The following is a 15,416-nucleotide window of genomic DNA, read 5'->3' as shown; positions in this document are numbered from 1 at the left end:
TTTGTTCCATACTTCTTGCCTAGTTTCTGGTAGTTGCCAGCGATTCTTGATTCTTGGCATTCCTTTGCTTGTAGATGCATCATCTGATCTCTGGCTCCATCTTCACATGGTGTATTCATCAGGGTCCTCCAGAGAAACAGACCTGATTATGCAGTTATGCCATTATTGAGGCAGGCACATCCCAAGATCTGCAGGGGGAGTCAGTAAGGTGGAGACCCAGGAGAGCCAGTGGTGTAGTCCCAGTCCAAGTGAAAACCTGAGAACCGGGACACCTGGGCACCTGGGTGGCTCAGATGGTTAAGCGTCTGCCTTCGGGGGTCCCGCACCGGGCTCCCTGCTAGGCAGGGATCCTGCTTCTCCCTCTGCTGCTGCCTCTCTCTATCTCTCTCTCTGACTCTCATGAATAAATAAAACAAACAAACAAACAAAAAAAGAAAACCTGAGAACCAGGAGAGCCAATAGAGTAGGTCTAGTCTGAAGGTTGGGAGGCTTCAGACCCAGAAGAGCTTAAGTTTCAGTTTGAGTCCAAAATCAGGGAAAAGGCTGATGTCCCAGTTCAAGGCAGTCAAGCAGGAAATAATTCTCCCTTACTGCATGAAGGGTCAGCTTTTTTGTCTTATTCAGGCTTTCAGCTGATTAGGTGAGGCCCACCCACATTAGGAGGGGCAGTCTGCTTTACTAAGTCTACTGATTCAAATGCTTACCTCAACCTAAAATACCCTCACAAAAAAACACCCAGAATAATATTTGGTCAAAAATCTGGACCCAGTCAAGTTGAGACCTAAAATTAACCATCATGCATGGCATTCTAACTGTGTGTCTGTGTCTTAAACTCCCCTTCTTATAAGAGAACCAATCAATGGATTAGGGCAATTAATAATTATTAGTTATAATTAATTGTGACTTGATTACATCTACAAAGACTCTATTTCTAAATTAAATCACTTTTACAAGTACAGGAGTTAGGATTTGAATATATCTTTTTGAGGGACACAATTGAACCCACAACAAGTATCAATAGATAAAAGCCACTCCACATCTAGCAAATTGCATCCTCATAGGACAATAGACCTTTACTGGAATCATTTGAATATTTTGATGAAAGATAGGAGCAGAGGCCACCTATGCTGTGGCTTTCTTGGCATCCACAGTGAGGGCTTTATCAACTCTGAACATGTTAAAGTGAATTTGATATGGACACAAAATTGTGTAGTTCCTGGAATGTTACAGTGACGATTCCAACCAGACAAGCAATTTCCCTTTCCTGATAGAGCCATGATAGAAAAACAAGAGGGAAAATACTGGTAGTTATGGCTGGTGTGGGTGTAAAGTGGTACAACCACTTTGGAAAGCTGTCCGGCAGTGTCTACTAAAGTGAAACACATGGCTACTCTGTGACACCACAATCCCCTACTAGATATATACCCAAGAGAGATGAGTGCATACTTGCACCAGAAGACATATACAAGAGCATGCACAATTGCAAAGAACTGGAAACAGCCCAAATTTCCACCCACCAGAAAAACCAATAAATGTATTATTGTATGTTCATACAATAGAACACTTACCAGCAATAAAAATAAGAATGAACTATTGATACCACAACAACATGGATGAATCTCACAGACAAGTATGGAGCAACAGAAGCCAGACAGAAAGACTTATAAGATGTATGATTCATTTGTATGCCGTTCAAGAATAGGCAAAACTAATAGGTGGTGACAGCCATCAGGTTGTAGTTACCTCTTGGAGGGGGTACTGACTAGAAAGGGCACAAGGGAACCTTCTGGGGAGATGGAAATGTGCCACATCTTGGTGGTGTTTCTATGTGTGTATATGAATAATGTAAAAACTCATTAAGCTATACATTTAAGATGTGTGCACTTTACTGGGTGTATCATGTACCTCAATAAAACACTACAAGATGAATGTATTGGAGCCCTACTACATGACAAGCATTATTCTAGGCGCAGCAGTACAATAAAACAAAGTCTCAGTTCTCATGGAACTTACATTCTAGGGAGAGAAGACATTTTATAAACTAATAAAAACAAATGTACAAACTCTGTGTGGGGGTGGGGTGCCCACACACATACAGAAAGAGAGAAAGAGACAAAAGGAGAATGAGCAAGAGAGAGGGAATGGCATGGTGACAGGTATTGAGTGAAAATGAATTAGATACAAGGAGATAAATTGATAAGGTAGCAGTTAAGCGGAGGCCTGAGCGGAGTATGGAGGCAGCCAGGAAACTATCCAGATGGAGGAACGTTCAGGCTGAAAGACCAGCAACTACTGAGCTGGGCTAGTGTGGGGACCACAGAGGAACAGCAAAGTCACTGGCGAGAGTGGACCAGAGTAGGAAAACTAGAGCATGGGAAGAGTGAGATCCATGGGGATGTGATGGAAATGGTGAGATTTACGAATATTTCTGATAGAGTCAGTAGGATTTGTTGATGGATTTGAAGTGGGATTTTTAAAAAGAGCATATTTTTATTTTGGGTTTGATTGTCTCATAATGCAGATTTGAAGGAGAAAGTCAGTTCTGTTGTGACCTTATTGATCTGTGATTCTTACTAGATATCCAAGTGCCATGCGCAGGCAGGCAGCTAGACAAACATGTCTAGACACAAGAGTGGTCTACACTGGAAGTTTCTATTTGTAATTTCATGGCATATATTTGTTTTTTGCTTGTTTGTTTGTTTGTCTTTAGATAATGGGGCTGGATAAGATCGACAAGAGAGAGCCTGAGGGGATGAAGAGGTTGGAAACGGTTGGGTTTAAAAAGAAACAACTGCTATAGAACTACCTGACTTCTTAAATTATGTGCCTGCATACCTTTGATAAAACAAAACCTAAAAATAAATGTAATAGTTAATTACATTTACTCTCACAGTTAATTAATTTCTGTACACATTATATCCATATCTTCCCTCCAAGTTCATTTTTCTTCTTGCTGAAATACATCTCAATATTTCAGCAGTTGTCAAACCTTTTGGTCTTTTTATATCTGAAAATATCTAAATTATCTTGAATGCTAATTTAGTTGATATAATGGGATATTCAGTAGGAAAACTCAAGGCACCAAAGTCCAAAGTAACTTCTAAGACAGACAACCCACTTAGGTGTACACATTTTCACAGGAAATGGTTCAGCAGTTTTGAACAACCTTGTAGATGTCCCAGGGGGAGGACTCTGTCTGCCATCCTACCTGGGGCAATCGTGGGGTAAAGTGAAGCTGAATCCTAATATCAAATTCCAATTGGATGATAGGGAAAACATAGTATGTGGGCTGTGAAGTGGACACTGAGGATTGGCTTCTGAACCCCACCTGGGAAATGTGAAGAGCCAGAGATGGCAGGTTAACTGCTAACAGGAGAGCTGAGGGAGAGGTGACCAGATTAAGATCAGCCAGCAACCCCAGAGTTGGTCAAGGAAGCGTGAACTTTTCTCATGGGCCAAATGTGGGCCATGCCCTGAGAACGCTGACGTGAGTCCATTGAGGTCCTGTCCATCAGGCTTCCCATGGGAGTGGGGCTTCAGTACCAGAGGCTGAAGGTGGCACATTAGATTCTTAGTGGGTAAAGGCAGAGGGTAAATGCAGCTACAGGAAAGAGAACATCAGGCCACGTCAGTCAGGTGCATGTGAATCAGAGCCACCTTCAAACATTACTCAACCCAGAAAGTAGAGAGCTGGCTCTTAACAAGTCCATTGAAAATTTCCTGTCCCCCTACTTGGCCTCTTCCCCACCAACCTCAGCTGGGAGGAGGAGAGTGATATAATTTTGAACGAAATTAAGAGCTTTAACTATGGGATAAGACTGGCCAGTGTAAGAACTGGTTTGAAAATGTGTTTCATATCTTGAAGTGCCCATAAAACATTTTAGTAATTTAAGAGTGCTCAGAAAGATCATGAGGCCACCCATTTTGAGAGAGGAAAAGGACTTCTTTCCCTGGAAATATTTAAAGGGAGAGTGGCATACCAACTACATTTCATTTGCAATGATGTCATTCTCCCAGTTGAGCTTGTCCAACATACAGGCTAAATTAGCTACATCAGCACTTTGAAAATATGATCCCCATTTACCAATGCCTACTATTTGCTGCCAGTATGTTTATTCTTTTGTAAATTATTGCTCATTTTCCTCAGCATGCATATTAGATTTTCTTTATATCCTGAATATTCTGCAGTATGTTATGAGTCTAGGTGTGGATTTGTTTTTCTTTAACTATCTTGAAGAGCTTAGACTGTTCTTTTGATCTCAGATCTCAAATAATTTTGTTTGATTATTTCAACGCTGAAAGTTATCTCTTAAAATATTGTGTCTTCATCATTTCTTCTATTCTGGAGCTCTCGTCAAATATATATGGGAGATTCTCAAACTGTTACCAAGTCCCTATATTACTTCACATTTCTGGTTCTAGCTCTTGCAGTAACACCTGAACTAATTCCTTAGCACTAGCTTCTAGTTCACCATTTCACTATGCAATTGTGTCTAGTCTAAAATCCCTCCCATATAGTTTTTTAAAGTTTTATTTCTAAGATTTAACTGATTTTTATTTATATCTTGCTGTTTTTAGGTTTTCTGCTTTTTAAATATATCATTGCTCACATTTTTCATAGAAGCTATTTCTTTCTATATCTTTTTTTACACTCTTAAATATAATTATTGCAAATATTTGTCCAACTATTCCAAATAACTTTATCTACAATAAATTTAATATTTTATTTCTTAATATTGTCCTATGTCTTTTATCATAAAAGATTCTATGCATTTTATACATTTTGCAAGCTTGTGTTTGGAGAAGTTTTTGTTTGTTTTTCCTTTTATTTTCTTCACTTGATCTTAGCCAAAAGGCCGAGAAGCGATCCTTTTATTTTCTTTTTCTTATTCTCTCTGTTTACCTATTTTTATGTAGAGATTTTTGTGTTTCCTCCACTTAGTCTCCCAGATACCAGCTTAGAAATAGATACTTTTAGGAATCCTAGTCCATATTCATATCGGGGACAATATTATTTGAACGATGTGTTTTGGTCAATGCTATTAAGCAAGTGGGCGTATTGGTCCCAGTGTGGACATGAAACTAGGCCTTTGTCCAGCTGACTTCCAGTGCCAAAATCTTCTAAAAATAAGACTTCATTTGTTTTTCTGTCAGAAGGCTCACCCCTCACCCAACTTCAAGTTGTGAGCCTGGTTCTAGAATCTTTACCCAGCAGTGCTAAACCCTGCCTTTGCTGTGGCCATAGCCACATTCCAGTAACCTTTGTCATCAACTTATTTCCTGTTTTGTATTTTTAAAATATTTTTTCTATTATTGTTTTGAGTTGAGGATGTAGAAAGCACCAAAGCATGAATTTAGTATAACATTTTGACCAGAATCTCATCCATTCTAACTAACTGAGTTGAATACTTGGTTCATTTATTTCATCTCTCCTTTTGAAACAAAAGCAGCCCCAGCTAACATAATAAGACAAGAAAAAGAAATAAAGCATATACTGGGCGCCTGGGTGGCTCAGTTGGTTAAGCGACTGCCTTCAGCTCAGGTCATGATCCCAGGGTCCTGGGATCGAGTCCCGCATCGGGCTCTCTGCTTGGCAGGAAGCCTGCTTCTCCCTCTCCCACTCCCCCTGCTTGTGTTCCCTCTCTCGCTGTGTCTCTCTCTGTCAAATAAATAAATAAATAAAATCTTTAAAAAAAAAAAAAAGAAAAGAAAGAAAGCATATACTGATTTGGAAGGAAAAAAATAAAACAGTCTTTGTTTGTAGATGACATGATTGTCTATGTAGAAAATCTGAAAGAATCAGCCAAAAAACTCCTGGAATTAATAGCAAGGTTGCAGGGTACAAGGTTAATAATATACAAAAGGTCAGCCATTTTCCTATATAACAGTAAATAAACAAATGGAATTTAAAACATAAAATGCAACCTTTTACATTAGCACCCCACAAAATAAAATACTTAGATATAAATCTAACAAAATATGTACAAGATCTATATTAGGAAAACTATAGAACTAATGAATGAAATCAAATAACTAAATAAATGGAGAGATATTCCATGTTCATGGATGGGAAAACTCAATATTATCAAGATGTCAGTTCTTCCCAACTTGATCTATAGATTCAATGCAATTCCAATCAAAATCCAAGCAAGTTATTTTCTGGTAATCGACAAACTGATTCTAAAGCTTATGTGGAAAATCAACAGACCAAAAATAACCAACAGAATATTGAAGAAGAACAAAGTTGAAGGACTGACACTACCCAATTTTAATACTTACTTTAAGCTACAGTAATCAAGATTGTGTGGTGTTGGCAATAGACAAATAGATCAATGGAACAGAATAGAGAGCCCATAAAGAGACCCACATAAATAGTCAACTAATCTTTGACAAAGGAGCAAAGACAACACAATGGAGCAGAGATTTTTTTTTTAACAAATGGTGCTGGATCAACTAGACATGAACATGTAAAACAAACAAACAAACATGAAACAGACTTTATATAACCTGAAAGATTAACTCAAAATGGACCACAGAGCTAAATGCAAAATATAAAACTATAAAACTCCTAGAAGATAACATAGAAGAAACTCTAGATGACCTTTCATTTGGTGATGACTTTTTTTCCCACCACAGGGAGTGCTTCTATGTTAAAAAGTTTAGAAGGTGGAAAGAGCTCTTGGAGTTGTATTCTGAAGATTTGTTCAGGAAGGCCAATGTTAGCAGGCTTCATCCTCTCGGGGACTCAACAGCAGGTAAGTAGAGGACTGGGGACAACAGCTTCTTCTGGAGGAGAGAGAGCCTAGTGGAGATTAGTGTAGAATGCACCAGAAGCTCTTTTATGTTAAACTTCCTTTGGGATCCAGCTTTACCAATAAGCTTGTTGCTTCTGAATATAGGGTCTTCTCATCCATGCTTTGAGCATCACAGAAAACAAACAATTTCCTTCCTTCAATTTTATCAAGTTGGCTATTTATCACGACAACAGAACAAAGGGGGATTGACCCTTTAAAATTAATGCTGAGATCGTCAGTCACGACAATCACCCAACTATAATTGCAGATATACCAATAATAGCCTCAATCATGGTTGCAATGGCACCTCCATGAAGGAATCCAGGTGCTCCTTGCAGGTAAGGACCTCCTTGAAATATGCAAACTATCCTTTCTTTAACATGATTATGGAATATCACATATTCAAGGCCCAGGCCTTTCTTAAGGCTTCTGGGGAAGAGCTGGGCCTACGACACTTGTTATTTTACAGGCTTTGTGTCACAAAAAAAAAAAAAAAAAAAAAGGTTTTGAAGTCTTTAATACTTCAAGTTGGTTTACATTTATATGAAAGCAAACGTTTCTAGAAGCCATCTTCACATCTCTTCATGAACCAGTTAAAGAGGAGTCTCATGTCCTTGCTCCACCTGGACATGAGAAAGAATGGTTCCTATTAATGATCTCAGAAGAAAACTACCTCTGCACAGCTGCATGGTCCGTCACTAGGGGGTAACACCTCCCTGTGGGGGAACAACCCCCACTCACCCCTCCCAGGCAAATGCAGTTACAAGGAACAGCTCCACAGCATGGCCCCCAGGGTGCCCAAGCTCTACCAGGATGGCTTCCTGGCCACCTTTCCACTCACTTGCTCCTATCCATTCATGAAGGGGCATGTAACAACTGACAATGACTTTTTAGATACAACACCAAAAGCGCAATCTATGGAAGAAATAGTTGATAAAATGGACATCATTAAAATTAAAACTTTCTGTTCTTTAATAGACATTGTCAAGAAAAATAAAAAGAGGGGCGCCTGGGTGGCTCAGTTGGTTAAGCCACTGCCTTCGGCTCAGGTCATGATCCTGGAGTCCCTGGATCGAGTCCCGCATCAGGCTCCCTGCTCAGCGGGGAGCCTGCTTCTCCCTCTGACCCTCCCCCCTCTCATGCTCTCTCTATCTCATTCTCTCTCTCAAATAAATAAATAAAATCTTTAAAAAAAAAAAGAAAAATAAAAAGACAAGCCACAGACTGGAAGAAAATATTTGCAAAGACATATCCAATTAAGAACTATTATCCCTGGGGCTCCTGAGCCTTCGGCTCAGGTCATGATCCCAGGGTCCTAGGATCGAGCCCCACATTGGGATCCCTGCCCTGCGGGAAGCCTGCTTCTCCCTCACCCTCTGCTTGCCTCTCTGCCTACTCGTGCTCTCCCTCTCTCTCTGTCAAATAAATAAAGATAATCTTTAAAAAAAAAAAAGAACTATTATCCAAAATATGCAAAAATTTCTTAAAATTCAGCAGTAAAAAAACAATCTCATTAAAAAATGAGATGTCATTAACAGACATCTCATCACAGAAGATATACACGTGGCAAATAAGCAGATGAAAAGATACTCCATATCATATGTCATCAGGAAAATGCAAATTAGAACAATGAGATACTGTTGCATACCTATTAGAGTGGCCAAATGTGGTGCTCGCTCCGGCAGCACATATACTAAAATTAGAGTGGCCAAATGTGGAACATTAATAATACCAAATATTGGTGAAGATATGGAGCAACAAGAACTTTCATTCTTTACTAGTGTGAATGCAAAATAACAGCCAATTTGGAAGATCGGGTGGTAGTTTCTTACAAAACTAAACATAGTCTTACCATACTATCCAGCAATAGCACTCCCTGGTATTTACCCAAAGATGTTGAAAACATATGTCTACACAATTAGCTGTATATGGATGTTTATAGCAGCTTTATTCATAATTGCCAAAACTTGGAGGAAATAAAGATATGCTCCAGTAGGTGAATAGATAAACTGTGATATATCCAGACAATGGGATATTATTCAGCACCATAAGGAAATGAACTATCAAACCATGAAAAGACATGGAGGAAATTTAAATACATAGTACCAAGTAAAAGAAACCAATATGAAAAGGCTATATATTGTATGATTTCAACTATATGATTTTCTAGAAAAGGAAAAAACTGTGAAGATAGTAAAAACATCAGTAGTTGCCAGGGACTGTGGTAGAAAGACATGAATAGGCAGAGCACAGAGGACTTTTAGGATAGAGAAAATACTTTTTACGACACCATAATTGTGGATATGTGTCATTATACACTGGTCAAAACACAAAGATTGTACAAGACTGAACCCTAATGTAAACTGTGGACTTTGGATGATAATGACATATTAATGTAGGTTTATCAATTGCAACAAATATACCACTCTGGTGGGGGGATGATGGGGGAGAGGGTATAAGGGAACTCTCCGAACCTTCTTAATTTTGTTATGAACCTAAAAATAATAGTCTTAAAATGCAAGACCAAAAAAACCCCAGCATTTTAGTCTTCAGAGTTTGACCAAACCCTATAAATTTTTATAAAATCTTTTCATTAATTTTGTTTTCTCAATAAGCTATGATTATATTTTTTAATTTCCTCTTTGGCTCAAGAGCTACTTAGGAATTTTTGTTTCTTTTGCATTCAAAATATGAATCAGTGAATAAGTCACCTCTTTTTCTAATGTTAAACCTTATTTTCAGCTCTTCTATATATACATTTACCACTATATGCACCATGAAAAAGAAGCCCCAAGTCATCAAAGTCCCTATTTACCCATCCTCAGGAAGAGACACAAGAAATCCTACCTCAGCAACCTTCATAGCTGCCTGTCCTTTACTGCTGATGAGATCCTGGCTGAAATTCCCCAGAGCTGACAATATAACCAATAACATAATATGAGAATTTTTAGTAATACATGCCTCCATTCCATAATACTAGTTTTATGCTATTTTTTTTCTCTGTCTTACACTCTGGTGGTTCAAATTGAGAAGAGAAATAAAAACACTTCAGGAGACTTATTTATATCCATTTTATTAAATTCAAACTCAATCCATGAAGGCTGTTGAGAGTGTGCATCAGAGCTGGAAGCTACTTGGGGCAAATTTCTGCATTTTGTCCTACTTCACATTGTTAAATTCAGTAAAAATACTTTGAGGAAACTGGTAGGAACATTGAATGAATTTAAATCTATTTCAGCTGCTGACTTAATCTGATAAATGTGTACCCTCTTTAGAGAGTGAACTAAAAGTTAAAATTTAAAATAGGCTCTATTTTACTTCACTCTATGTGAAGAAAAGGGATATTGCCAAAGGAAAATGTCAGCAGTGATGTCGGCCTTCGGGGCCAGTGGTTTTATGACAGTCGTTTGGCGTACAGGCAACTCAGCAACTAAAATGAGCAGATAAGAAGAAAAAGAAATTAGAACTGAACTGGATATGGGGTTTAGAAGAAACAGGGAGGTCTTCCCTCTAGACAATGTTTAGTTCAAAACACCAGTTCTCAAAGGGTGTCCCCTGAACCAAGGGTATCAGTTTTTCTTGTGAGCTTCTTTGAAATACAAATTCGTGGGCACTTCTGTAACCTATTGAATCAGAATCTCTGGGGATAGAGCTCAGAAAACTGTGTGTTAAAAGCTCACCAAGAGATTCTTGTGCATATTAAAGTTTGAGAACCACTGAGGTAGGGAAAGATATTCAATTAGGCAAATTGGGTAGAAGAAATTCAAGAAGTCAAAACTAATTGTGAAGACAAATGGAAATAGTCACCTAGCTTCTGGGATTGGTGCAGCCGGAGCAAGACCATAGCCCACAGCTGGTAGAGAAGAGGTCCAGAGAGGAGGTTTAGATTTTTAATTAGCAGAGTTATTGGCAGGAATTATATAGGATTTTAGGGCCTAGACAAGGTAAGTAGTGATAACTGCTCTGGTCTACTCCCAGCAGGGAACTGGATTGTTAAGTAGTTAAACCAAAATTTAAGTCTGGTTGTAAAGGTTAGAATGAAATTAAAATATAATACAATCATTAGATAAATAGGGCAGGGAACGAAATGAACACTATGATGTGTATTATACAAATGTCTGGAGCTAATCTCCAGCACATAAACAACAGTAGCAACATTAGATTTGGTCCCACTAGATGAGTGGGTTGAAGACTGATTTAGTCTCTGCTTTGGTCAGCGCTGATTTGAGAACTAGCTCCACCAAGACAATGCCTGACAGGTAAAAGAAGGAGACAATAGTAGAGAAAATGGGAAACTACCCATTCTGATTTTAGCATTGAAATTCCAAGATCCTAGCAAAACCCTCAGTTCCAAAAAAACCAAGAGGTTTGGTGACCCTACAGTCAAGTAAATTCAAATTTTCTGAGGTAAATATAACATCTATGATTTACTTTTTGCTATCTTGGCACCTTGTTAAGTCAATTAAAAATATTACTTTAATAATTTTTAAATAATTTAAGAGATTCATGTGATTTGAAGGTGTATATTTCCAGAAATTTGCATATCTGTTTACTCTTTATAGATTGTGGACCAAAAAATAATTGTAAGTGAGCATTATGCGAAGTCATGTGCTATAGATTTTTGGGTTTTTTTTTTTTAGTAATAATAAAAAAAGGAAAAATTATATTTTTAGCTTTTAATCAATGCTTAGTAGGTAGTGGGTATTTGAAGATCTATGGGACACCTGGAGTGACAATACTTACTGAAACTCAGGGACAAATCTTTGGAGCAGATGTGTTGTGAATGAATTACAAAGTGGATGAATGAATCACTAAATCACAAAACTATTGGACACATAAAGAGATTCCAAACAGGTGCAGGATAAAGCAACCAACTCTGATCTATTTTACCAAATTGGAGGGCTTATGTCATGTTATTTAGAACAACTTGTAAAGAAAACCAGTTCCCCTTAACTTGAAAAGATTTATTTCAGCTCTTATTTTATATTTTTGATATAAATCACTACTATTAGAATTTTCCCTGGAAAATCCTTCTGAAAAAAACCACATCTTTTAAATAAGTCTAATTTTATATAATCTGTCAATAGGTGTAAGGGGCTTGGGACTCATTCCTCTAAATTATTAGACTATAATGATGCCCTCTAGGTTCAAGATTACATAAATAAAAATAAGAGGTTAAGTGAACCTAAAAAATTGCATTATCTCTTGCAGGGAAACAACTGCATGAGAGTCAGGAATACAATGATTTGAGGCCCTTTCAAAGGCAAACATTTTTATATGAATGCTGTTCAAAAGAAACCCTTTATACCAAGTCAACATTGCACAAACTATGAGGAAAAGGATGACTTTTATAGGAAAGAGCTGTTCTGATAAACTGTACTCTAATAGTTTGGATCTTCTTAAATTGTCTAAATTCTATTTACCATGGTCCAAAAAGCCATCAGGATCAGAGTAAGACAATTACCATATGATTTCACTCATATGTGGAATTTAAGAAACAAAACAAAGGAAAAGGAGAGAGAGAGAGGTAGAAAGAGAGAAACCTAGAAACAGATTCCTTTTTTTTTTTTTAAGATTTTACTTATTTATTTGACAGAGAGAGACACAATGAGAGAGGGAACACAAGCAAGGGGAGTGGGAGAGGGAGAAGCAGGCTTCCCGCTGAGCCGGGAGCCCGATGCGGGGCTCGATCCCAGGACCCTGGGATCCCAGGACCCTGGGATCATGACCTGAGCCAAAGGCAGATGCTTAATGACTGAGCCACCCAGGCGCCCCTAGAAATAGACTCTTAACTATAGAGAACAAACTGATGGTTACCAGAGGAGGGGTTGGTGGGGGATGGGGGAAACAGGTGATTGGAATTAAAGAGTACACTTGTCCTAATGAGCAATGAGTAATGTATAGAATAGTTGAATTGTTATATTGTACACCTAAAATTAACATAACAATGTATGTTAACAATGCTGGAATTAAAATACAAATCTTAATTGAGAAAAGCCCTCAGGAAACAAATACATACATGGGAAATCAGTAAAATTTATTCTAAAATGTTTAGCCAGGAAAAAGAATAAAAGAAAATCAATTTTTAATGTCTGGGTCAAGCTATTTCACTTTAAAACAACCTTAATTCCTGGAGGAAGGCAGAAAGGCTGCCTAGGCTCTTCCACCATTATAATTGGTATAGGCTTCAGAATATTTCTGAAGGTTTTTTCAATCATTTGTTCTAACATAGTTTATTACATGACAAAAAACCATTTTCTAATACTAAATAACATTCAACATGAAATTATTAAGGTTTCTTACTATTGATGACTTGCTGGACAGAATATGTTCAGCCTATTCTGAGTGTGTTTGTGTATGAGACTCACTGGGATAAGAGAAGAAAGAGTATTTCTTGAGTGTGAGACATTAAACTGTCCAGTATGCAAAAGTCTCCATGGTTCAGTTACAGACAGATTTAAATAAATAATCACAAGCTAGGGGGGTCTGGTTTTAGATGGTGAGTAGCTAACAAAGTCAAATGCCCTTCTAATGAGCAATGAGTAATGTACAGAATAGTTGAATTGCTATATTGTACACCTCTCTTTGTTAAATTGCCAAGGAAAATGGATGGATGGCTGGATGATGATGGAGAGATACATACATATATACATACATACATACATACAGAATGATTGAATAGGTAAATAATTATCCCTGGGGAACTTAAGAGAAGTAATATGTGTAGGACAAGGGTGGGTAGTGAATGTGTGGAGTGTGAATTGGTAATGAGTTAGAGTAGGGAACAGGTAGTGAGTAGGTGAGTTTGAAGCATAGTGAATAGCATGGAATGGGGAGTAGATGATGAATGGTTGGTAATGAATAGGTATGGGTCAGTGATTAACTAGTGAGTGGATAGGTAGTGAGTGGGTGTAGTTGGCAAATGGCATGAAGTAGATGGTAAGGATGAGTGGGTGTGAGGTGGGGAGAGGTGGAATACTATGGGCATGGATAGTGGGGGAGGGAAGTGATTAATGAGTAGATAGAGGACAAAGAATAGGTATGAGTGGGTATGCACAGAGAGGTCAGTAGAGAGTGAATGTGGGGTGGGAAGTAAATAATGGGTGTGTGTGGTTAGAAGTTAAATATATCTAACCCTTTAACTCTAAAGTGAATGGTTAATGGGGTTAAAGAAGTGTGTAGGTAAGAAGTAGATGTGAAGTGGGTTGTATATAGTAAGTGGTTAGGTAGTCAATTTGTATGACACAGTATAGTTTTTAAGTCACTGTGAGGCAGGGTGTTAACAGCAAGTAAGTAGGTAATGATGGGGCAGGATATAGATAATACGTAGGTAGGTAGAGAGTGAATATGGGCCTGGACCTGGTCCTCGTGATGAAATTTGTCTAGTTCATTGGACCTGATCTTGGGCATGGAACTTGGTTTTGGAACTGTACTTTGGACATGAATCTTCAACCAGGATTTTTGATCTAAAGCTTGATTCTGCACTGGAGCTGGCCCTTGATGCTACATATTGGAAGAGATCCTCTTACCTCAGACCTGAACTTCTACCTTGTCATGAAACCTAGACCTGGACCTTCAACCACGTCTTGGACCTGGACCTTAGAAGTAGAAATTGAGGGTGCCTGGGTGGCTCAGTTGGTTGAGTGACTGCCTTCGGCTCAGGTCATGATCCTGGAGTCCCAGGATCGAGTCCCACATCGGGCTCCCTGCTCGGCAGGGAGTCTGCTTCTCCCTCTGACCCTCTCATGCTCTATCTCATTCTCTGTCTCAAATAAATAAATAAAATCTTAAAAAAAAAAAAAGAAGTAGAAATTGAACCCTGTATTTGAACCTTGGATGCAAACCTCAAACCTGTATCTTTGATCTAGACCCTGTACTTGGATCTGAACCTGGACCTTAGATCTGCAATTTTTCCTTAGACCTAGAAATTTAACCATAGTCTGGATCTTGAGCCTAAATCTTGAACCTTTCTCTGATCAGGACATTGAACCTGATCTTAGGCATGGAAATCAGACCTGGGCATTGACCTAAGGCTTAGATTTTATATCTGATTTAGACTTTAGAATTGGACTTTTGGCCTAATACCTAAACATCAAATCTCAGACACCCAGACCTGAAATGGAAAGTGGACCTTGGACATGTTGTTATCCAGGATTTTAGACTGGAAATTAGTGCTGGATCTTGTATCCCGTATTGTGTCTTTAAATGGAATTTGTACCTTATCTTTTGGTTTTCTCATGTCAGGACAGGGTCATCTCCTTACAAATTTGGTTAAGATGTCAAGGCTGATGATATCACACATACACCAAAAGGGTATAAAAGGTTTATTATTCACATGGTGAGGCCTTCCTGTGGAAAGCAGGGTAGGGCTCTAGGGTGATCTAAAAATGGCTGAGACAGTAAAAAGGGGTAAGTCAAGACCCCAACATTGTATATTCTGAGAAGTTAAATGAGTGTCTTGGTTATTCTCAATAATACCTCAAACATGGAGGGAAATAAGGAGTACTTTAGTGAGGCCTTGGATTGTAGATGATCTTAACTTATATTTTGGGTAGGTGTGAGGCAAGAAATCCCAAGTTCTTTATGCTAAAGATCATGGTTTTGCCATTGGCTAAACCCAAT

General features: G+C 38.3%; 1 pseudogene; it reads right to left on the bottom strand.

Annotated features, from left to right (window-relative positions):
• Nucleotides 1-6,839: 6,839 nt before the first annotated feature.
• LOC123835850 (acyl-coenzyme A thioesterase THEM4-like) overlaps nt 6,840-15,416 on the bottom strand; it is a 40,548-nt pseudogene continuing 31,971 nt past the window's right edge.

This window comes from Mirounga angustirostris, unplaced genomic scaffold (assembly GCF_029215605.1).
Source record: "Mirounga angustirostris isolate CCGP_5_RB_7025 unplaced genomic scaffold, mMirAng1.0.hap1 SCAF_12, whole genome shotgun sequence".
NCBI lineage: Eukaryota > Metazoa > Chordata > Mammalia > Carnivora > Phocidae > Mirounga > Mirounga angustirostris.
Note: the sequence above shows the minus strand (reverse complement) of the source record. Positions and strands in the feature narration are given on the sequence as shown.